This window comes from Haemaphysalis longicornis, unplaced genomic scaffold, assembly GCF_048455015.1.
Source record: "Haemaphysalis longicornis isolate Haplotype H1 unplaced genomic scaffold, Haemaphysalis longicornis Haplotype H1 scaffold_14, whole genome shotgun sequence".
Classification (NCBI taxonomy): Eukaryota; Metazoa; Arthropoda; class Arachnida; order Ixodida; family Ixodidae; genus Haemaphysalis; species Haemaphysalis longicornis.
The window spans coordinates 48,304,332-48,324,361 of record NW_027526245.1 but is presented as its reverse complement, the minus strand read 5'-3'; the positions used below and the strand labels follow the sequence as shown (position 1 = coordinate 48,324,361).

The window sequence follows — 20,030 nt, the reverse complement described above, 5'->3', positions numbered from 1 at the left end:
GAATGAACAGGCAGACAACAAACTACACGTTATAAAGACAGTCGTGGGAGCATACACCACTGACACACACAACAGGCACAGTGAAGTTACCCTGGCTCGATTACGGATAGGCCACACGCATGCAACACACTCACACCTGCTCACGGGATCTCCAAGACCCTTGTGTAGCAGGTGTAGAGATGGCCTATCCGTGATCCATGTGCTACTTCAATGTAAAGCACTCCACACAACACGACAGAAACACTTCGCCGACCTCTACAGACAACACATTCCACTACACCCAGCATTGTTTTTAGGGGATGACCCCATGATTCCTGTACAACGCACCTTTAAGTTTCTTAGTGACATCAAGTTTTTACACCTCGTTTCCTATCACGCGTAGTGGCTTTTAAACACGATTTCATGCCACGCATAATCACAACCTGGCCTTTTACACCAGCCATCCTCATTGTCTTTTACTGAATTCATTTGTTTTTTGTTGAACGGTTTCAGCGTTTACGGTTACATCCTTCATACCTAATCACCGTTTTGGCGCTCTTTGCCCTCGTCGGCCTTGCGCCATAAAACACCAAGCATCATCATCGATTCTCACTGGAACCGTCAAGGTACAACTACAGCACTGGAGATCAAATAAATTTTTAGGTCTTGCTAAGACAACTTGAAGCAATGTTCTTTTCACACGAGACAGCCTAAGCGGCATACCAAAAAACGGTAGAAAACGAGGACTTCACTTCTAAATTACTCAAGACAGCCGAGCGCGGAAACATTCCGGCAACAAAACACAGAAATAAACAAAGCAAAGGAAAAGATTCCGGTGAATATATATCGCTCATCGAATCTAATTTTAGTAGAAGGGTAAATATCTTAAATCCCGAACGCTGAGCAGTGCAAGCAGTAAATGATTGTTATTCGGGAACATTCCTTATGAAAATTTATTAGCACTGAAAGAAGTTTAACAAGAGGAATAAAACCACTGCTTTTATTCACTAGTTTTTATTTCACCAGCGACATTGGTATGATACCTTTATTCTTGTGTAAGGACGAAATCGGAACCTTTGTTGTTAGGTTTTGTGCCTTCTGCCAGATTACACCCGGTGTGGCGGAGGCGTAGGCTCGAATTTCAGACTTGTACATGTTGACTCAAGGCAAGTGCAATTCGGGTTATCATTACATTTTTTCTGTGCGCCGGGCGAGCACTGGAAGAGAATTTTAGGCATAAACACCTTGTGTGACAACATAAACAAATGTGTGTGAGCTTTTCAGCCAAAACACAAAAATTATGAATACACACTTTTCCCTCTTAGAACATCAAATAATTTAAAGATGATGTCACAAGCAGTTGTATCAACTCTAATAGTAACTGCAGCAATTAGAATTAAAAATGAGACGTCAATTGCAGATTTTAAGAAGCGAAACTGTAACGATTTTCAAAAACTACGCTGCTGTTAGAAAATCTTTTCACATCTGCAGGTCTATGCACTTGCCCCAAATGGAAGGCGCCAACAAATGGTTAACATTTGTACGCCTATGGAAACGAATCTGAAGCTGTCATGCCTTGAAACTCTAGGAGTTACGTGAAAATGTTTAAAGGAAAGATAGCTGGATCCTTTAATGAAACGTAAGCTTCATTTCACCAATGAGTCGCGGCCACACCGATATGGCGTGAATACCTGCATGACTAGCTGCTGTATCTCAACTAAGTAGCCTCAAAATTACGAACTGACCAGTGCGTAAACAATTTGGAAGATCGTTGATAGCGTAGAGCCCCATGAGATTGTTACAAAGCACAAAGCAAACATACGAAACTTTTATGGCAAAATTTTGGGAAGCAAATATTGACTTCCCACGCGCTGCTTCCGAATACAAGTACTAAAGATGTGTTCCTTGAAAAGAGGTATGAAATATCCTTCTAGCACATATCAAGGTACCCAAAAGCACCCTATGTATGTCGACAATATCGATAGGGCACTGTAAACGCAAGTACACCGCCGAAAACTAAAGCAGTAGAAGAACGCAGCCACGGAAACAAACAGCCTTGAAAAGAAATTTGCCATTATGGTCCACTATTTAGATGCATGGCACTAGAGAAGGATACATTGCGGAGGAGACGGAACGAAGCGATTCAGAAGAGTTAAAAACAAGCAAATCCCGCAGAAAGTTATCGCCGGGGGTAAGACGACCATGCCTCTACAGAACGAGGGTAGGAATTGAAGCGTTTTATATTTTTCTTTTCCACTACCGTGCTTGCAGGATCAGCACCCTAGGGCAATGCTGAGACCTCCTGGGATGTAGAAATGACATAGAAGTGCCAGTGGCGAGAAAGACCAACACAAGAACAGAGAAAGAGACACACAGGAAGTGCCAGCAGCATATATTGGTATTTGTGTTCTTTTTGCAATTAAAATACATTCAATGATTTGAATTGTGTCCGCACAAGTACACAAAACTAAATTCGCCGTTTTGTATCTATAGAACCTCGAGAATGGCAAGAATACCGTTTGAAACTCGTTCGACGGTGTCCGAAAAGCGTGCGTGTCAACTTGTCATGCTCCAGCAGCATCGTGAAATTATTAACAGGCACACAGAATTCACAAAAGTAAGCACTTTTCGATGCAAACACTTGTAGACATAGTGCTTATATTTATTGATTAGTAATTGCCAGAGTGGAGTTTCACATAGCAAATACCAGTTTTTCGCAGTTTGGCTCAGAGCATCATTTATAAAACATGGTTATTTTATTGCTGCGCGACAATAGTTTCAAAACATCTGCCTTCGATCGTTCTATGCAAAAGTTTTTTGCTGTTATGTAATACACTGATTTTTTGTTGTGGTGTATGAACGTTAACCAAGCTTTGGAAGCTTCATTGTTCAATGTCTTCTTTCTTAAAACCAGAATAACAGAAACGAGTACTCTTCGTTATTTCCTTAGGACGAAGTGGAATTTTTTTTTACAATATGCCCCCCATCTTCTACAGCAGTGCAACGGGTTTCCCCCTCAACAGAAAATCCTGCAGACGTGCATGCCTGGTACCAGAAAGTTCTGCTATTACATGCACGCACCCGTACGTACATACATACACACATACATACATACATACATACATACACACGCATACATACATACATACATACATACATACATACATACATACATACATACATACATACTTTTTTATACGCATGCAAGCGCGCTTACGTACGTCTTTAGGTGCTATTTATCAGTTTGATTTTTGTTTTCGGCATGATAGCTGAAAAAAAAACATTTAACGCGGATTTTGAGAAAATACACCAAAGAATCATTCTACCACTTTTTCAAAAGCAACGCTTTCTAGCTCTACCGGCCGATCGTTCTTTGGTGACATCCGGACACAACAAACTTCCGAAGCGGCGGAAGCGGCGTTAGAGGGATGGGAAAAAGGAGAAAATTAATTTTCTGTATAAAAAAAACCTAAATAAAAACGAGGGTGGCGGAGGTTTCCCTCACGGCGCCTGCTAGAGGAGGCGTGGCAAATGTACACAGCGTTCCCCGCGCTGAAGTGCCTGGTCTAGGGCGGTGTCGTCGCTGATACGGCTTCGTCGTCTGCTTCAGGTACATACCACCCGTTGGGAGCATCTCTGAGAGCAGTGTAATGAAATAATTGAAAAAGTAATCAATGGAAAGTGTTATAAAAACCATTTGTGCTTGGCATGGTACATACCCCAAGCAATGCTGAGGAGAGACTTCTTTCTCGAAAGAGGCATTGTGTTAGACATACGGGGGAACGCCTGTCAGTAGGAGCAACTAGCCCCATTGTTTCCTTTTACGAACACGCCGATGCACCGTTTGCAACCGCAGTGCACAACCACTCCGGACTGCACCGCAGAGAGCCAGAAGGAAGCGTCAGGAAACACGATCGCAGAGATCACGGCGAGTCTCGCATCTTTTCCAGATGCGACCCTCGCCGTGATGTGCAATGAATGCTGGAGGAAACTCTACTACTTTGGGTAACAACTTCCCGCGAGGCTTGAAATGACCGAGGTTCTAGACAACAAAATATACTCTGGAGATGCTTCACCATTTCGGCTTATTCCGAGGCCGAAAACTACATATGTAGAAGGTTCTTGAAGTTGCCCTAAACGACATATTTGATACGGGTGCGAAATGCCATTCTATGCGTCTGTGCGTAGACAACCGGGTTGTGATAGCGCTAGCCGAAATCAATGCATACTGTTTCCAAAGCAGTCATACAGTGATCGACCTGCTAGGGAACTCTCGCTAATGCAACATGATAAACGGTAGCAAAGGGTAGCAAGATCTGTCAAGGTCTAATTAGGGCCCAGAAAGCAGATGGCCTGTGCCACCGGGTGCTGAAGATGCTAGCGAGTGGCGTTGCATGAATCGGTAACGAAGATTGGTTTGACATCTATCTGCTCGGCGATAATGGCTTATCAGTTTTCTGCGCCCCCCAATGGACGAAGAAAAACGTTATCATTGATTACAACAAAGTTGCGGAAACAGATCTTGGGATATAGTAATGCCTGTCGAACTCGGAGTTCTAAAATCTGCCGAAAATTTCGCGATAAGCGGCGTTTCGAGTTAGGGGAAATCGCGCAAATGTGCGGCCGGATCACTGCTCTTAGAGCTAGTGCAGATAAAAATAGCTCCACTGCAAAGGAAAGCTTTCATAAAATACGCAAAATATTTGCACAGAAAACGCAAAATTTTCTTTTTGCGGGAAGAAAGAACGGCGTGATGCTTGTATACGGTTCCAGTAAAGCTGCTAAAAACATCACATCATTGCTTGGTCGCCGACATTACATTGTTCAATGCTGCGAAGCACGTGCGGCATCTTACTTGTATCTGCTGTCGTAGACCGCTATAAAGGCTCTTCGTCATCCGCATGATGAGCTTCATCGTCCGCAGCTGCCGTTGCGCTGTAGGCATCGGACAGCGTTCTGGTAATGGGGACATAAGCGTTGTACAGCACGTTCTCCGCGTAAAGTGGCCATTAACGACCACGGTCGGCGCGTGGTGGGAACCAAGAGTTTCCACGGGAGCTTTATCAGCTTTGTTTAGCGGAGTTTGCCTTTGGCCCTCTGTGGCAATATTTCGAGATGTACGTGGTCCCACAAAAAAATTCCCGCGCCTTCCCGCGAGGGGAACACGAGTAAATGCAGAGCATTGGGGCCTCAGTACTGATTGAAGGCAGTATTGCTTCCATCGCTTCTTCCGTGATGCTGGAGTAGCAGACACGAGTAAACGTGGGCACGAGCGTCAACCAAAAAAGGAAGGAGCAACGCAGTAACTGAAACACGAGCGACCGCTAGCCGCTATATTTGCAGCGCGCGCAGTAGAGGGAGAGCAGTACGGGGGGAAGAGCGCGCATGCGCAAACAGCGCGCGCCCTTCCACGCCCCACCGCGCTGCTGTCACGCACCTGTTACGCCGAGACCAAGACGGAGCAAACGGGCTGACTACGACGCATGCGCGCGCCAGCTGCTGTTGAGAGAGAGGAGGGAAGGAGAGGCGCACCTGCTGTGGACGCGGAACTGTTGACACCGTCCGACGCAGGAACAGGCGAGGCTAAGAAATGCTCTGCATTTAAAAACGTTTCGAGACAACGGGCGGCCAATACATAGGGCATATAGAAGGTATAAATATGGCGAGAAAAAATTTCTACCTAACCAATATTTCAAGGTACCCGAGTACGAGTTAAAGAGAGATAACTGTACTTTCACGACCCAGCACTTTCACAGCGTGGCAGCGATAGTTGAAGTTACTATAAGCTAAGCCGTTTTGCAACCTGGCCAGGCATTAAAGGGGACGTACTGAGCTTTTCTCGGAGTTGTGCCTAATGCAACTACCACCGTCACGCGCTGGTAAAGCCCCGGGTTATGAAGCTTCTAAAAACAGTAGCTGTGGTAGATTGGCCTCTTCCACGTATCAGGTCCGCAGCAGGAGGCCACGCGAGGTAACCAGTTCATTCTGCTTAAAATGAGCAGTTTTTAACTGGCTGGAAATGTTTTCCTCTCAACGTGTTAAACTTGATCCTACCAAACCTTTCCGAGACGTTCACTCACTTCGGCTTCCCTTCCTGCATAATGTTTGAAAACGGTTCGCATTTCAAAAGCAAAGTGTCATGGAAGAAGACTTGTAAAATTCCGCCTGGGAAGATACCGCCGGAAGAACGAAGTTCCATGACGCTCAGACCAACATCCCCGAAACAGATATTCAGTCGCGGGGAGCTTGCCACCGGGAGCCGGGTGCTTGACGCGAAAGAAGCCAAAAAAGTTCCAACATTGAAGTTAAAGTTTGAAAATGACTCAGAAAAATCGCCATTTTCAGCAAGGCTATACAAGTACGTATTTTTTTAGTATTTCCGCAAAAAAAGAGGAGAAATTACGACGAGCAGAAAACCTCATAACCAGTTTTATTTGTTTGCTGGGATGGGAGAAATCCACAGCGGTTGACTACCGTATACAAAAAAGCTATGCTATACAAGTTTATGTAAAGCATTCAAAGAATGAGGACTTGAAATGGAAGTTCGCTGTATGCCATGTTTTACCGCTTTCGTGCCTCTTTACGTTCTCATGGCTATAACACTTTGTCCAACACACTTCCCACTGCTCTGAATGAAATCTCCAGCTCCTGTAAACTACTGAAGCATTACACTTTAGCATATGGTGTTGCTTACTAATTTTGAGGCAATTCATACATCAGGTGCCGGATAATAAATATATTGGCCCAAAAAAGTATCTCTACCCAAAACCTTGAACAATCATAAATCGCAAGTAAAGGGCCTTTCCGACCTTCACTCTTCTAGGAATCTCTGACTCCCAGACCACTCGTTTGAAACAATGACTGACTGCAACGGCTTACTTGCACGAATGCTTTGCTCTGTGGACAGCCAATGCACTCGCCATTTGTACAAGTGCGGCACGCACACACACAGCTGGCTGGCGTCGCATCTTTTCAAAGTGGTACGAATTGTGCCGCGCCTCCGCCAGATGGCGCCACGGGTCCCGCGACCGAGAGAAGACGCAGTGAAACATCCCCTTCGCGAGGGGCACGATGAAATGCAGAGCATTTCCGGGGGCGCACGACGTTAAGTAGTTTGCGTTACGTTAATGTTGTTGCACTTGTGGCAACTGCTGACGAGAGAGCGCTCGTCAGCAGTAATTTGAATGAGTCAACGATATTAGGCGCGTTCGTAGCGTCCCATTCTGTGTCGGCTTTGTGGCGCACTGGGTAGAGCACCATGTACATTGCGTTCTGCCCGCAGGGTCGAGAGATCGAAACCGGGCGCCGGATAGTATTTTTTTATATAGTAGGGAGGGGTGCGGACAACGACGGTGCGGACTACGGACGTCAACGCGGGTGACATCGTGAGTTACTGAAATGCTGAGTATTTAAAAGAAGGGCAAATTTCATTGTGTGCCGGTAAGTAGCGCTCGACGTTGGTGTCTTCGCAGTCATCTGCCTGAAAGTTTGTTCTCATTTGCTTGTTAAGATTATCCACAAAGCTCAAGTGCAATAAAAGTTCATTTAAGGCACTTTCTGTAGAAAATGGTACATCCGAAGGGATCAGAAATAAATGAATTACAATGGTCAAAAGGACGAAAAATCATCCAAGAAACCACACTAACATTTCCTTCCCCACGGGTCTCCAAAAGTTGGCATGTCGTCAAGAATCGCCAGACCCTGCAAACCGCCCGTGGGCGTGGCTCGTACCGAAATTATCGCAGCGTACTTGTTGTTTCGGAGTAGTGCTGCAGAGATCCGGGACCGGGGTCAATTCATGAGTTATCTGGCAGCGCTGAGGAATTTTGCAGCTGGGGAACAGACGACTTGTTTCTGCTGATGCCCATGTTGTTCCAACAGCGCTCGATAAGCGTAGCGCATAACCTTTGCGGCATTTAAGGGCCACCCGCGGCCACGCACTGCCGCTCTAGACCCCGGTTCGGATTTTACATTATGGATAAATGTTCTTAATATTAGATGAAACGATCACGGGGACAGTCTCTATTGACGCACCTACCTACCATGTTTGGGGAGGTAGAGATGAGCAGACAATGTCGGGGTCGCTCACCGAGAGCTCTCCCTAAAGCCTTCGTAGCCGTTGAGACAGGCCCTCTACCCGCGGCTCTGCAGGGGGCGTAAATACACTACGGGCGTTACGTAAAGAATGAACTCGAAAGTGTGAGTTTTCTCTGGTTATTAGTCACCAATTTCGGTAATGCAGCGTGGAAAAAAAGGTTTTGTATTTAGAATTATCGTGGAGTAAGCTTTTGGGCACTGAGTAACCTTAGTGCGCTGAAGTCACTTTAGCCTCTGGGATGTATGAGGGTGTCATATTTTTTCTGTTTCTCTCTCTATGGACAACATGCAACGATGAAGATGCGCCCCCTGGCCGAACCTGATCTTGGATTTTCGATACGCTATCTTGCTCACGATGCATGCCCGCTGAAGGACAATCCGGGAGATCTGCAACAATCGGTGGTAAACAAAGTGACGGGCTCTAAGTGGTGGGACAGAAGTTTTGCCGCCACTACCTGGTGTAGCATGCGCCGCGATCTGTGCATTTCGTGGCCTGATGCTGAGGTGCTTCCGAATGCTACCGTCAATTTAGATATGGCCCCTGGCTACATGCAAGAACCGGCGGCAAAAGAGTCGCCGGCGCTAAGCGGTGCGTTTGAAGTGTCGCAGCCAGTGTCAAAAAGCAGAAACATAGAATCCCTGGGCAAAAATATAGAAACGACTTCATCATGGACTAAACAGTAGGCGTGCCCAAAAACAGATTAGAGAAGACAATTTTCCCAGTTGAAAACGAACAGGCTCGCCATTGGCGCGTGCAGCAAATGGCCCTAAACAGGCCTTCGAATTTCGGTATATCATGCACATAATCGCTTGAGTGCGCATTCGGTACACCCTATGCTAACTCTTACACACCTCGTAATGTAGAGCTTATCAAAGTAACGTAAATACACTTCCTTGCTTTTTTTGTTCACCAGCAAAACCGACTCGCCATTCTGCCCAATGTTCGGGACACAACTGCAGAAGTGATGCAGCGTCTGTGGCACAGGTCGCGCTGAAGACAGCGGCACCCTCTTAGCGGGTTGCGAACCGCACTCATGCCTATAACCAATACCAGCTTCCTGGGCAGCCGCTAGTCATTCAGTAGGTCCCGGCGGTCCCCAGGGCGAGCGACTCTGCTCTAGCGCGGCGTATGGCTGCAAGGGAGAATGTCCTTTTTGCGATCCGCCCCACGAACGTAGGTGACTTTGTAGACATGGCCTCTCGTTTCCAAGAGCTGTCTAACCCTGAATAGCATGCGACGTCTCTGTAGGCCTAAACGTCCCCGTCTGCGGGTGGCCGCCACACGGGTCTGTATACAAGCTGGGGTTATTGCGGCCATAAAGCGGCGTACGACGCTGCCGCTAAATCTTGTTCCCCACCCCCGGAATGGCAGTAGTGAAGAAACCCGGTTTACACATGCTGGAAAGAAGATAATAGTATGTGCAAAAATTGCCATCTCACGGCCTTTTGCAAGCGAGGATATAAAAGATCCGCGGATTCTAAGCCTTTTAGTCAAGCTGCCTAGGGCGGTTTTTTTCCCAACAAATCCACCATATATTTTATGGAAATAAAGCAAAGTTCAAAGTTCAAATTTTATACGCAAACCGGCCACGGTGGGAACGTGTGTATTATAATAGTGCTCATGTGAAAACGCAAGTAGGAATTTAGTTAGTGGGAATCTTCGAAAATGTCGCGAGAGGCTCAGTTGTGGTTGTTCCTCCGCATGTTTTATATCTAGCTCTAAGCACTCAGTTACTGCGTTTAACAAATATTGAGCGGGTCCCAGCCCGGCCATCGCGAGAAGCGACAACCGGAGACGCCCCCGCTGAGCCAGGATCGGCGGAGCAAATGTGTCATTTGCCAAAAAAGCATGACGTACCACCGAGCCAACCAAAGGCTGCGCGTATCTGGGTGCCCAAGAGGCGTGACTATTGTGCTTAGGTTATCTTGCTCAGGGCTGGTCAGGTCTTAGCCTCTGCAGTGCATTGAGACACGAAGAAGAGTGATACCATCAGGCCTCATGGCCTGTTTATTTAGTGAGCGGTAACTCCGGCTAAGACTTAACATCTTTAAACATTTTACTGGAAGATGTTCTTTGGACAGTAGTAGAATGACTGGAAACGCAACAGTGTAGCCTCAAAACCAATTTTGGGACCGTTTGACTGGCTCGTCGTAGGGAACAGCCATGATGAATGCGTATTTTTTAATTTTTTATCTGACGACCTTAGTTTTTATCTAAGTAAATACCATGACGAATGAATTGGGATGTGCGTATTCCATTCAGGGCGTTAGAGCTGCGTACCATCGTTGCCAATATGAGCAGGAGTAGCAGGTGACATAGGGCAGCGGCACAGCCGCAGGTGGAGGCGGATCAGTCAAATTTGCCAGGCGCTGTAGCACCAAACAGGTGGAGCTCCCGAACACGTGGCTACCCTCTTGTCGCCCGACCCTGCCCCTTTGCAATGCAAGGTTGGGTTAAATGACCAGTATTGAGCCCGAAACAAAGGAGAGGTAGCCGCGCACGTGGGTATTCGTAAAAGGAATGTGATCAACAAAGCGGAGAATGGGATCGTTGCAGTGTATTGAGGCTGAAGGTATTTTGTGTCTCAGTCCCGGTGTCGTTAGGTTTGCCCCCGAGCCGGCTGAATGCAGGTGGCTCGGTGCGTAACCACCAACATGCTCTTGCAGTGGCACCATTGCGCTTCCCGGCAGTAACGGAATGTGACTCACTGCAAGAACTACGGGCATTCTGAAAGGAACTGCAGGAGTGTCAGAAATAGGTAGTCCAGCTTGCCTTGACGACTGGTCCGCCCGAAAAGACGGTCCCCGACAGAACACCTACAGGATCCACCGGCAAAACGGCACGATTTTCGGCGCAATCGCCCGTGGCCTGCTCGCACGTGTGAGCTACAACGTCCGGGTGCAGTAGGAAATAGGGCGTCGACTGGTCCAGATTGATGTTTAAGCATAACCCAGTGCCGGAGCGGGTTCAGCTGCACCGTCGCGCTCTCTTCTCCGGATAAATACTTTGTCATTGCTATTTTGAAACGGTTGTTTACGATGTGCTATTGTTTACGAGAAACTATTTTGATCAAGAAACTTCATCACATTGAAACTGTTGTTTATGATGGAATCCCTTTTATAATAACATCTATGGGCATGACCGCGCCTGCTGGCTGGTTCCGGCCGTCGCATCAGACAGTTTGTGCAAGATGTCGTCACTGGTTAGTTCTACCAAAGAGTGATGGTGCCTTCACCTGTTACACATCAGCGGGGAACTCTAGCCGGTGGCTGTTGCTTTAGTGCCAGATCACAACTTTTTCCTCCCTATATCAGGATACATCACCTATGGCTTATTCTAGGAGCTCAGAAACGTATTACAAATTTTCATACACTATATATCACGCTGTTATTAGTGCTGAAGGAGGTACTAAAATAAAACTGTTGAGGGGACCTCCTACCGAGTGGGCCTCTTCACGCCCACCAAAAAAAAACGTACGAAGACTATGTCTTAACTTCACTGTGCTCCCAGAAAGAGCGTACAAGGGGGAGTGCAAAAAACATATAAAATTTTACAAACATCCTCCGAAATAATGCCTTTAAAATGATGTGCAATAAATTGGAATTAGGAAGGACAGACGAGAGACCATTACGAGCTTCCTGAGGGGGCGAAAGACTCGTTCTTTTTCTGCTACTGTGAAGCAAAGCAAAGGAATGAAAAGGTAATTTACGCATGTTTCTTGTTATTTGCGCATGCAGCTTGGTTATTGAATGAACTACGCAGTCAGTAGCCAACTTCTATTGCGAATATACAGAATCAATTTGAAAATTCTGTTCTGAAAATGGTCTCCAAAAACAACATACAACACATGAGACGGGGAAGAATAGAAGCAACAATTTGGAAACACTTACGCTTCCCACACAGCCATCTCCAACAGCATTGGCAGAGACAGTGCCAATTTTTGACCTGCGGATACCGAAAATAAGCTGTAAAAGCGCGGACACAAGTGGGCATACTTCACTGATGCTCAGAACGCTTACGATATGCATTGAAACGTATAGATGAGTTTCTCGTTGTTAAAAACAGCACAAAAAAATCAAAGTTGCAGCCAGTCGGCCACACTTCTTTTGTTTTACATACCGCTGCTTTTTAGGACAGCCGTGTGTAGTAATATCGCCGTGTCCTAGAAAACCATCAGGATTTTGGCGTGTCCAGAACAATTCATGAAACTGGCAGGTATTGGATGGGGGCCAACCCCTTTACTTGTGGTGGGACGCGTCTACCGCTAGGAATGTGTTGGGTTTAAATGTCTCCCATCGTGACCATGTTTTGGTGTCTGCAGAAACAGTACCGAACGTAGCTGCACATACAGGTTCCACACCAAAGTAGATTTAGAATAATAAGTATGTGCTTATCATTGACGCTTTCAAATGCCACATTTAAATCCAGATACGGGATTGCCCAAACCTCTGTCTGCCGATTTATTTTTATGCCCCCTTGAGTTTCAACACGAATATTTTGTCGCCAGCTGTAACCGGAATCCGTTCGTGGTCAGTGAAAACTGGTCGTGCGTTTCAGGAAGTTTTGCCATTGGTTGTGCACGACGTGTTCGAACAGGATGCCGGTGAAATAAATGACAGATATTGACCGCAAGTTTTTGATGCAAGTTTTTGTGCTTCCCTTAGGTTAGTTGGGCATATTTCGTTTCTTTCATGTCGTTTTCTTTGGCTGGTGTCCTTGTTTAGGTGCGCGACCTTCAAGATGTCCCATATGCATTATTACCAAATAGCCCAGTTGTCACTGCTTCTCTAGTTGGGCACCGCGGCTGATTTTCATTTGAATGGGACGGTATCTGGCCATTAGAGGTCATTGGCATCAAAAAATGAAACAAAACAATAGAAATGCAGACTGCTCTTTTCAAAATAAGAGATGTAGAAATAAGGCAATGGCCATGATACGAAGAAAAAAGAAGCAGTTTTACTGTACATGAACTAATCATTCAGCAGGGGACAGCAAACAGCTCTGGGCGACCATCAATTTTATTATTCGAGCTATCGTTCCCAAAAGGGTGCTACCCGTTTGACACTGCTCAGCCGATATACAAGCCTTAACTGAAAATATCGACTATCACTTCTGCGCAGTCGGCGCGAACTTGATAGCCGGGATGCGTGATACTGAATGCCTTCACTTGCCTCCATGGCATGAGTTACCTTTTGCATTTTGGACATAACGTGCAAAAATTGATATCAACCACCAAACTGCTAGACTGGCAAGACCACTAAAATCAATGTCCTTCCAGTATTTGTTCTTAAAAACAACATAAACACTTTGGCCAAAATTTTGACCTCGCTATTCAATAAGGTGTTCTTCACTAGTGTTAATCCCTTTAATGTGAAAATGACATATGTCCTTCTAATATACCAAACCGGTGACCCAAATGACCACGGTAATCACAAGCCCATTTCTGTTTTTTGTTGCAATAATACTGTATTAGAAAAGCTAATAGCCAAGCGAATAAGATAGTTCCTTCATGAAAGTGACCTAATTTCCCCACATCAGGACGTTTTTCGCGAAGCTAAGTCTACTACATTGACAATAATTTGTTTGTGACATAAATAATGATGGCGTTACAACAATGAATCGTGGTTTTTTGGACATACAAAAGCATCTGATACTGTTGAGCTCAATATTTTTCTCATTAAGTTACCACGATTAGGGGTGGGGCTCTCGAGTTCTTCAAAAGTTATCTCAGCAGTAACCAACAAGCCGTAAATATAGACCGACATACCTCAAGCATAAAAGAAATCAACATAGGAGTACCGCAGGGATTCGTATTGGGGCCCTTACCTTTTACACTTTTTATCAAGGACCTGCCTGATTGTCTGCGTAGCGCCCAGGCTAATGTTTACGCTGGTGATACGGCAATATTCGTAAGATCTAAATCGTTATTGGATGATGAGTGTACTATCAATACTAAAATAGAAAGTATTCGCAAATGGTCTGTATCGAACAAAATCCCACTGAACACCTTTAAAACTATATATATTGTGTTTAGGCCCCTTATAAAGCACACGATACTTTAGCAATCACAGTGACCATACCAGTTATCGAAATTGATCGTGTTGACGCACATTTCTATTTTACGTGTAGTTCTAGACGAAGCGTTTAAATGGAGGCGCCACATAGACAATCGTAGAAAAAAACTTTCTCGTTCTTGTCTCGTCCCGACGAAAAGTCGTCACCACTTCGATTTTCATACAATGTGCACTATTTATTTTTCGATATTTTACTTGCACTTGTCTTAGTGCATAAAAGCCTGGTGATTTACTCACAGCACCTACGTTGAATCAATTTGGCGCCTTCTAAAAAGAGCGTTAAGGATAATAATTACGTAGCTCTATGCTCTCCATTTGTTCATTGTTCATTTGTGCTTTGTTCATTTATAGTCAGATAATGGCGGTGATACTGTTCCGTGATCACCGTTCAGTTGTGTTATTGCATCGATTATTACACAACATGCCTTTTCCAGCTACCATTCTTAAATTCTAGTATAAATAGTCGTTCTGGCTCTCAAGGCAAATGTATAATTCCGCCAACCAACAACGTATACGGTCAGCGGTGATTGTAGTATACTGGTGTGAAGATATGGAACCAGCTTCCTTGTAGAGTTGTTTTGTGTTTAAATCAACGTGCTTCCAATGTCTCGGTCTAATTGAAAGCCTATTTTTTATTTTGCCTGTCCTGAAAGAACACTCCTTTTTATGGTACAGATCGCTGATCACATTTGTGAATTGTTACGCAAGAGCTTATCTTGTATTATTCCCTGTATTTCCTGGCTAGTCAAATATCTTGATCAAGTGTTTTCGGATAGTCACGCTTTACCTCTTCATTCTGAGTGTTTCTGGTTCAATTGTTGTCATATTTTTTGTGTTGTGCTGTTCACAGGCTGCATTTACCTTTATAACGTTTGCCTTCATTTGTTGTATGCGTGCCGATACTCCCAAATGTCAATCTCTCTATTTTAAATGGGCTCAAAACTAGCCGAATACTAACGACCTTGACATTTTTGTTTGTATTTTGTACCCGTGGAAGTTTCACAATTAACAATTTCAATTTTAATTTCTATGACAAAGGGCATCGGGTTTGGCAAAATAGGGGCTAGTAAACGTCAACGCAAATCTCTTCCCTCAGCTAAAAAACTCTTCAGAAACACCGTGTATAAAAAAGCAAACTGGCTAATTCCAATGTCAAAAGGAGTAAAGTCTGCACGCAAAAAACAGCCAGCTTTCAAATTGTGCGGAATACTTGTGAAGCGGATCTGCAAAAAATGTGTTAGTAAAATTCCTTAGGAAAGTGCACTCTGTTAGTATTTTTATTGTCACAACCAGCGACGTTCTGTTTCCTCAGCATAGCGATTCTACTTCCTTTCTGCACTAAAATTCGAAATCTACATGCAGTAAACATGACTAGCTCATCCTATTTTTAATGAATGTCATTTCCAGTTTTATGTAGTTATGGTTAACACGAAGTGATGCGCTTGCCTGGTTATATTTTTGTGAACCGACCTCATCGGCACGGTGGGGACCTGTTGCAGCTTGAGTCACAGCAGTTATCGTACAACTTGCTGGCAGCGTTTGTCATAGGTGCCCGAAATTATGAAGTTTTAGCTCTGGAGTGGGGAAAATGCAGGTTCCAGGTTGTTTATCGCCCGCGTATTGGGAGTAACGACATTTTGTTTTCCTTTTTCGAAACATTGCTCCCATAAAAAGGCACAGAATGTATGTCTTATTATTGGAAAAGCCGTTGCTACGCCAGGTACAAAATCATGTATGTCACGACTGATTCTGGCGTCGTCTCGTTTTACCGATGTTATAAGGGAAGCTACACGCATCGGCAATCTCTGGGATAAATTGATAGATGTTTTTATAACCAATTCTTCGGAAGCGTGCCAAGACTTCAGTGTGATTGTTACACACTTGGGTGCCGATTTGTCTATTTATATGGTTTGTCGTTCTGATAATCTTCTAATTAAGCAGGTCACGTCAATACAGTCCTCGTACAGGAAAATCAACGACAAGACATCAGGCGAATTTCGAATGGAAATTACAAATATAAAATGGAGGTACCTCCATTTTAAATTTGAAATAGCTGATCAAAACTACGTTTAGAATATATTTATACAAATACTCGAGGAAGTACATAATTGCTGTTTTCTATTTATTCAATCAAGATGGTGCACTGAAATACGGAAACATGCCAAAGTTACTATAGTGGTCGAATCCGTCCTCAGAAATGAATTCTCGAACTACAGGCCAGTTTCTGTATTACCTGTCATTTAAAAAACGTTGGAAAGAATGGTCTTAAAAAGGTAACTTCATTTTGCAGTGACATCTCGTTTTATCTAAGCAACAGTTTGGTTTCCAAAAATAAGTGTCAAAGCAGCTGGCTGTACTACCAAGAAACGAGTTTATAGTAAGTGGCTTCGAAGGTGAAAAGTAAACATTAGGCAATTGTAATGACTAATTCAAGGTCTTGGACCAGATAACCCTTTTATTTTATTTGATAAATTACCACAATATGGTGTCTCTGGCGCCCCGTTAGCAATTTTACAATGATATCGTAGACATAGAGAACAGGGCGCATCCATTAAATCCCTTCAATCAACTCTCCAGGGGATAGTGCAAGAAAGCATTCTTTGACCAACTTTGTTCAGCATATATAAGGATGCCATCATTCACATTACGAAAAAACACAACTCATATTTTATGCCTACGAAAGCAGTTTGTTTTTAATCCCCAAGTAAGGCCTAGCGCGCAAACGGCAAATTATGCTATAAGTACTTTACTTGGAGTAAAATAACTCTCTGGAGTAAAAAAACTCTCTGGAAATCAACACTTCAAAAACCAAAGCTGTTTTATTTTCGCCAACACGAAAAAAAATTCTTTGGCACCTCACGCTGAGGCTTGGTACAGAAAAAGCTCGTAAAGATGGTAAAGACTTTACGAATATATTTAATTGGCATCTATCACGTCAACGCAGTTTCAAAAACGTGGGCCGGGGCATGTGGTTGATACTTTGCAAATACAGAGTTGTTCTACCTTACAAAACAAACTTCTACGCTACCACAGCCTTTTCGCTCCTCATATAAACATTTGCCATCTCGTATGGGGAAACACCTACCAAACGGACATTCATAGATAACTTCTGAAAAAAAAAACTAGTTCGCAAAATATTACAACTGTGCCCTACGATGCCAATGTCAGGGATATATATACTTCCTGAATGAATTTTCTGCCCAACACTCATGCAAAATAAACAATGTCTTACAATATAAAAAAAGTCTTTTGAATGGCAACGCATTATTCTAGATTTATACGTACTTTGCCTATACATATGTCATACGATATAAGGCACCGGCACGCCTGGTTAATCACATATTGAAGAACAAACCAGGGATTTTCTAGACTACAATATTCAGTACCGAAAATTCTAAACTCATTACAGTACGCTGATACAAACTTAAATTCTATATATAATAAAATCTTGAAAACACAAATGTCGGAATATAGTAAATTTGTTGGAACTGGTGACACAAGTGGCTTTGTAACTTGCTTGGCAATGATACTAATGATCGTGTTTTCTCTATACCTTGAAAATTCCTTGTAAGGAACTTTTCATTGTATTGAACGGTGTAACGAGCAATAGAAAATAGAGAGCTGTGGGGTTTTTATTTCTGGTATTGTTTGCAGCATCACGCAACATGTATACTTAAAAAATTCCTCTCTTTTAGCGTGTATGTGCGCACTTTTCTCTGTGTATATCAGAAAGTTAGTAGTGTGTGTATGTTTTTATTTATTGTGAGCATCGGGAATGCCCATTCAAAATATTCCCCGTGAACCCAGCATCATCATCATTCATTCGGATCGTCACCAAGGGGTACGCTCCTTGATCACTCATAGCAAGCCGGCCACCGTCATTACCATCTGTGGATAATCATCAAGGTAAATATAACTGGTAGCGAAGCTTCCATAGAAGCCCATACGTTCGAAAAATGGCGGCTATTAAGCTGCTCATAGGGCTTAGCGCCATCTGTGTGAGGAGGGAACACTTCCTGCGGAACAAAAAATAAACAGGATGTGACGCAAGATCCGTTCAGAAAGTGACGTCATTTTGGTGGCATTAGCGGGAAAATTTGAGTTCAAAATAGCCTTAGCAGGCCTCTAATTGCTGAGGGCCCATGTCATTGCCATCTGACGCAAGTTGGCGCGCCCTTGGCGTGTGTGCTTCAAGTCAACGGCAGCTTACACTCGTGACTAGAGAAACATACTTTAGCATAATGTTGTGTGATTCACCTCGGTGTTTATAAAAACATCTTGCATCTTCTCTGAACCTTTATTCTGTATTCATGCCTTCCACTGCGGTATAAAAGCAATCAGTTGTTTATTTTGATTGCAGTGGGTGGCAAACGTACCCCCCCCCAACCAGAATTTTTTTCTGCCTTAGGGGACAGAGCACAAAATGACACTTGACCACTCTCCCCGGCCCCCCTTTCACATATAAAAAGGTCCCCACTGATTAACCCGATACCAATTTCTACTAACGCCACTGCTGGGTTTACTTGCGTTGCACATATGCAGGTTGCGTGCATGCCTTAAGTATAGATCAAGGTTATATAATGCTTGCTGAGTTTGTGTACTTCTGTTCTAAGAGGAGAAATAGCGCATAGTCATGCTATAATCAAGACATTTGAATTTTATTCCAGGATAAAAATAAAACAAATTTACCATACACCACAAAATCACCACGTATTCTATAAGTACAAAATGTTCGTGGTCACTACATGTATTATGATTTTCCTTACACGCCGAAAAATCGACTTTACCCGTAACATATAGCATTATGAGCAATGAAGGCGTCAACAGCAGAACTACTTTGAAACAACAGAAAAGAACTAGGCACTGCATATTGACGCTGAAAACCGGGGAGCAGGAATGCCGATTCACGAAAGTGCAGCGAGCACACCGCAGCTGTCCCGGCGTCTTATCAAGTAGACATGGGTTTCTACAGAAGTTCACTCAGCATTCACGCCTTCAATATCCTGGTTGCATTATTAGGCAACTGTGTCGCAACAGATAAGTAAAGAGAAAAATGGATCAATTCAAACGAAAGCGATGGGTGTATGTAAAAGGAAATAGCAGGAAAGATTTGGCAGCAGCGCAGCACGGAGCAGCACAACACAGTACTGCGATGGAAATAATGCTTGCGCATACAGGTGCGGGAAGCAATGAGCCCTAAAAGCGTTGTAATGCAATAGAGAAGACACTGAGATAGACAGTTAAAGCGACTCGTTTAACTTCGAGTGGTACTACGCTGACAAGTCCTAGAGTAATTGACACCACTTGCGAGAGAGCCAGCCTGAGGTGAAATCAAAAGATAACTGTGACATAACATAGCTTTGGACCCATTTTTCTCGAAGCACCACCACGTACCCTTACACAACCCCCGAGCACGTATTTACTATAGTTTCGCATTACCTGACGAAATGAGAGGAAAATGGTGCAGTAAAACTCCAGGCGTACGAGAGTTGCTGTTGCAACCTTTACAGCACATCGTTTCCGTAGGTACCGAGGAAAGCGCTCCGCTGCAACCGTTGGCAGCATCGTCCCGTAGTTCACTGCGCCCACCTGGCACGGTACTAAACGTGTTCACCGACGATCCAATGCACCTCGCAACTCCATGCACAGCAAAAATTAAGTGCACACCAAATTAACAAGGAAAAACAAATGCAAAAGCGCACCACTAAAACATGCGAGGGGCGTTTCCCAGCAGACGAACTTTCGGAGCGCCTTACCGAACACTACAAGGACTGCATCACAGAGCAATGACATGTGCAATTTTTCAGAGGGCGCTACAAAAAATGTTTTTGAGAATGAACAGCATTTTCATAAATTATTTACACACTGTGCCTAAATAA

General features: G+C 44.1%; 1 long non-coding RNA gene across 4 annotated transcripts in view; it reads right to left on the bottom strand.

Moving 5' to 3' along the window:
* Positions 1-977: 977 nt before the first annotated feature.
* Positions 978-20,030, bottom strand: part of LOC144165079 (uncharacterized) — a 60,412-nt gene continuing 41,359 nt past the window's right edge. For all 4 annotated transcript variants that reach the window (XR_013321340.1, XR_013321342.1, XR_013321341.1 and 1 more), the window contains 2 exons: positions 11,968-12,022; positions 978-1,196 (listed from right to left, as the gene is read on the bottom strand). This is a non-coding gene — a long non-coding RNA (uncharacterized LOC144165079). The remainder of the gene's footprint in view (positions 1,197-11,967; positions 12,023-20,030) is intronic.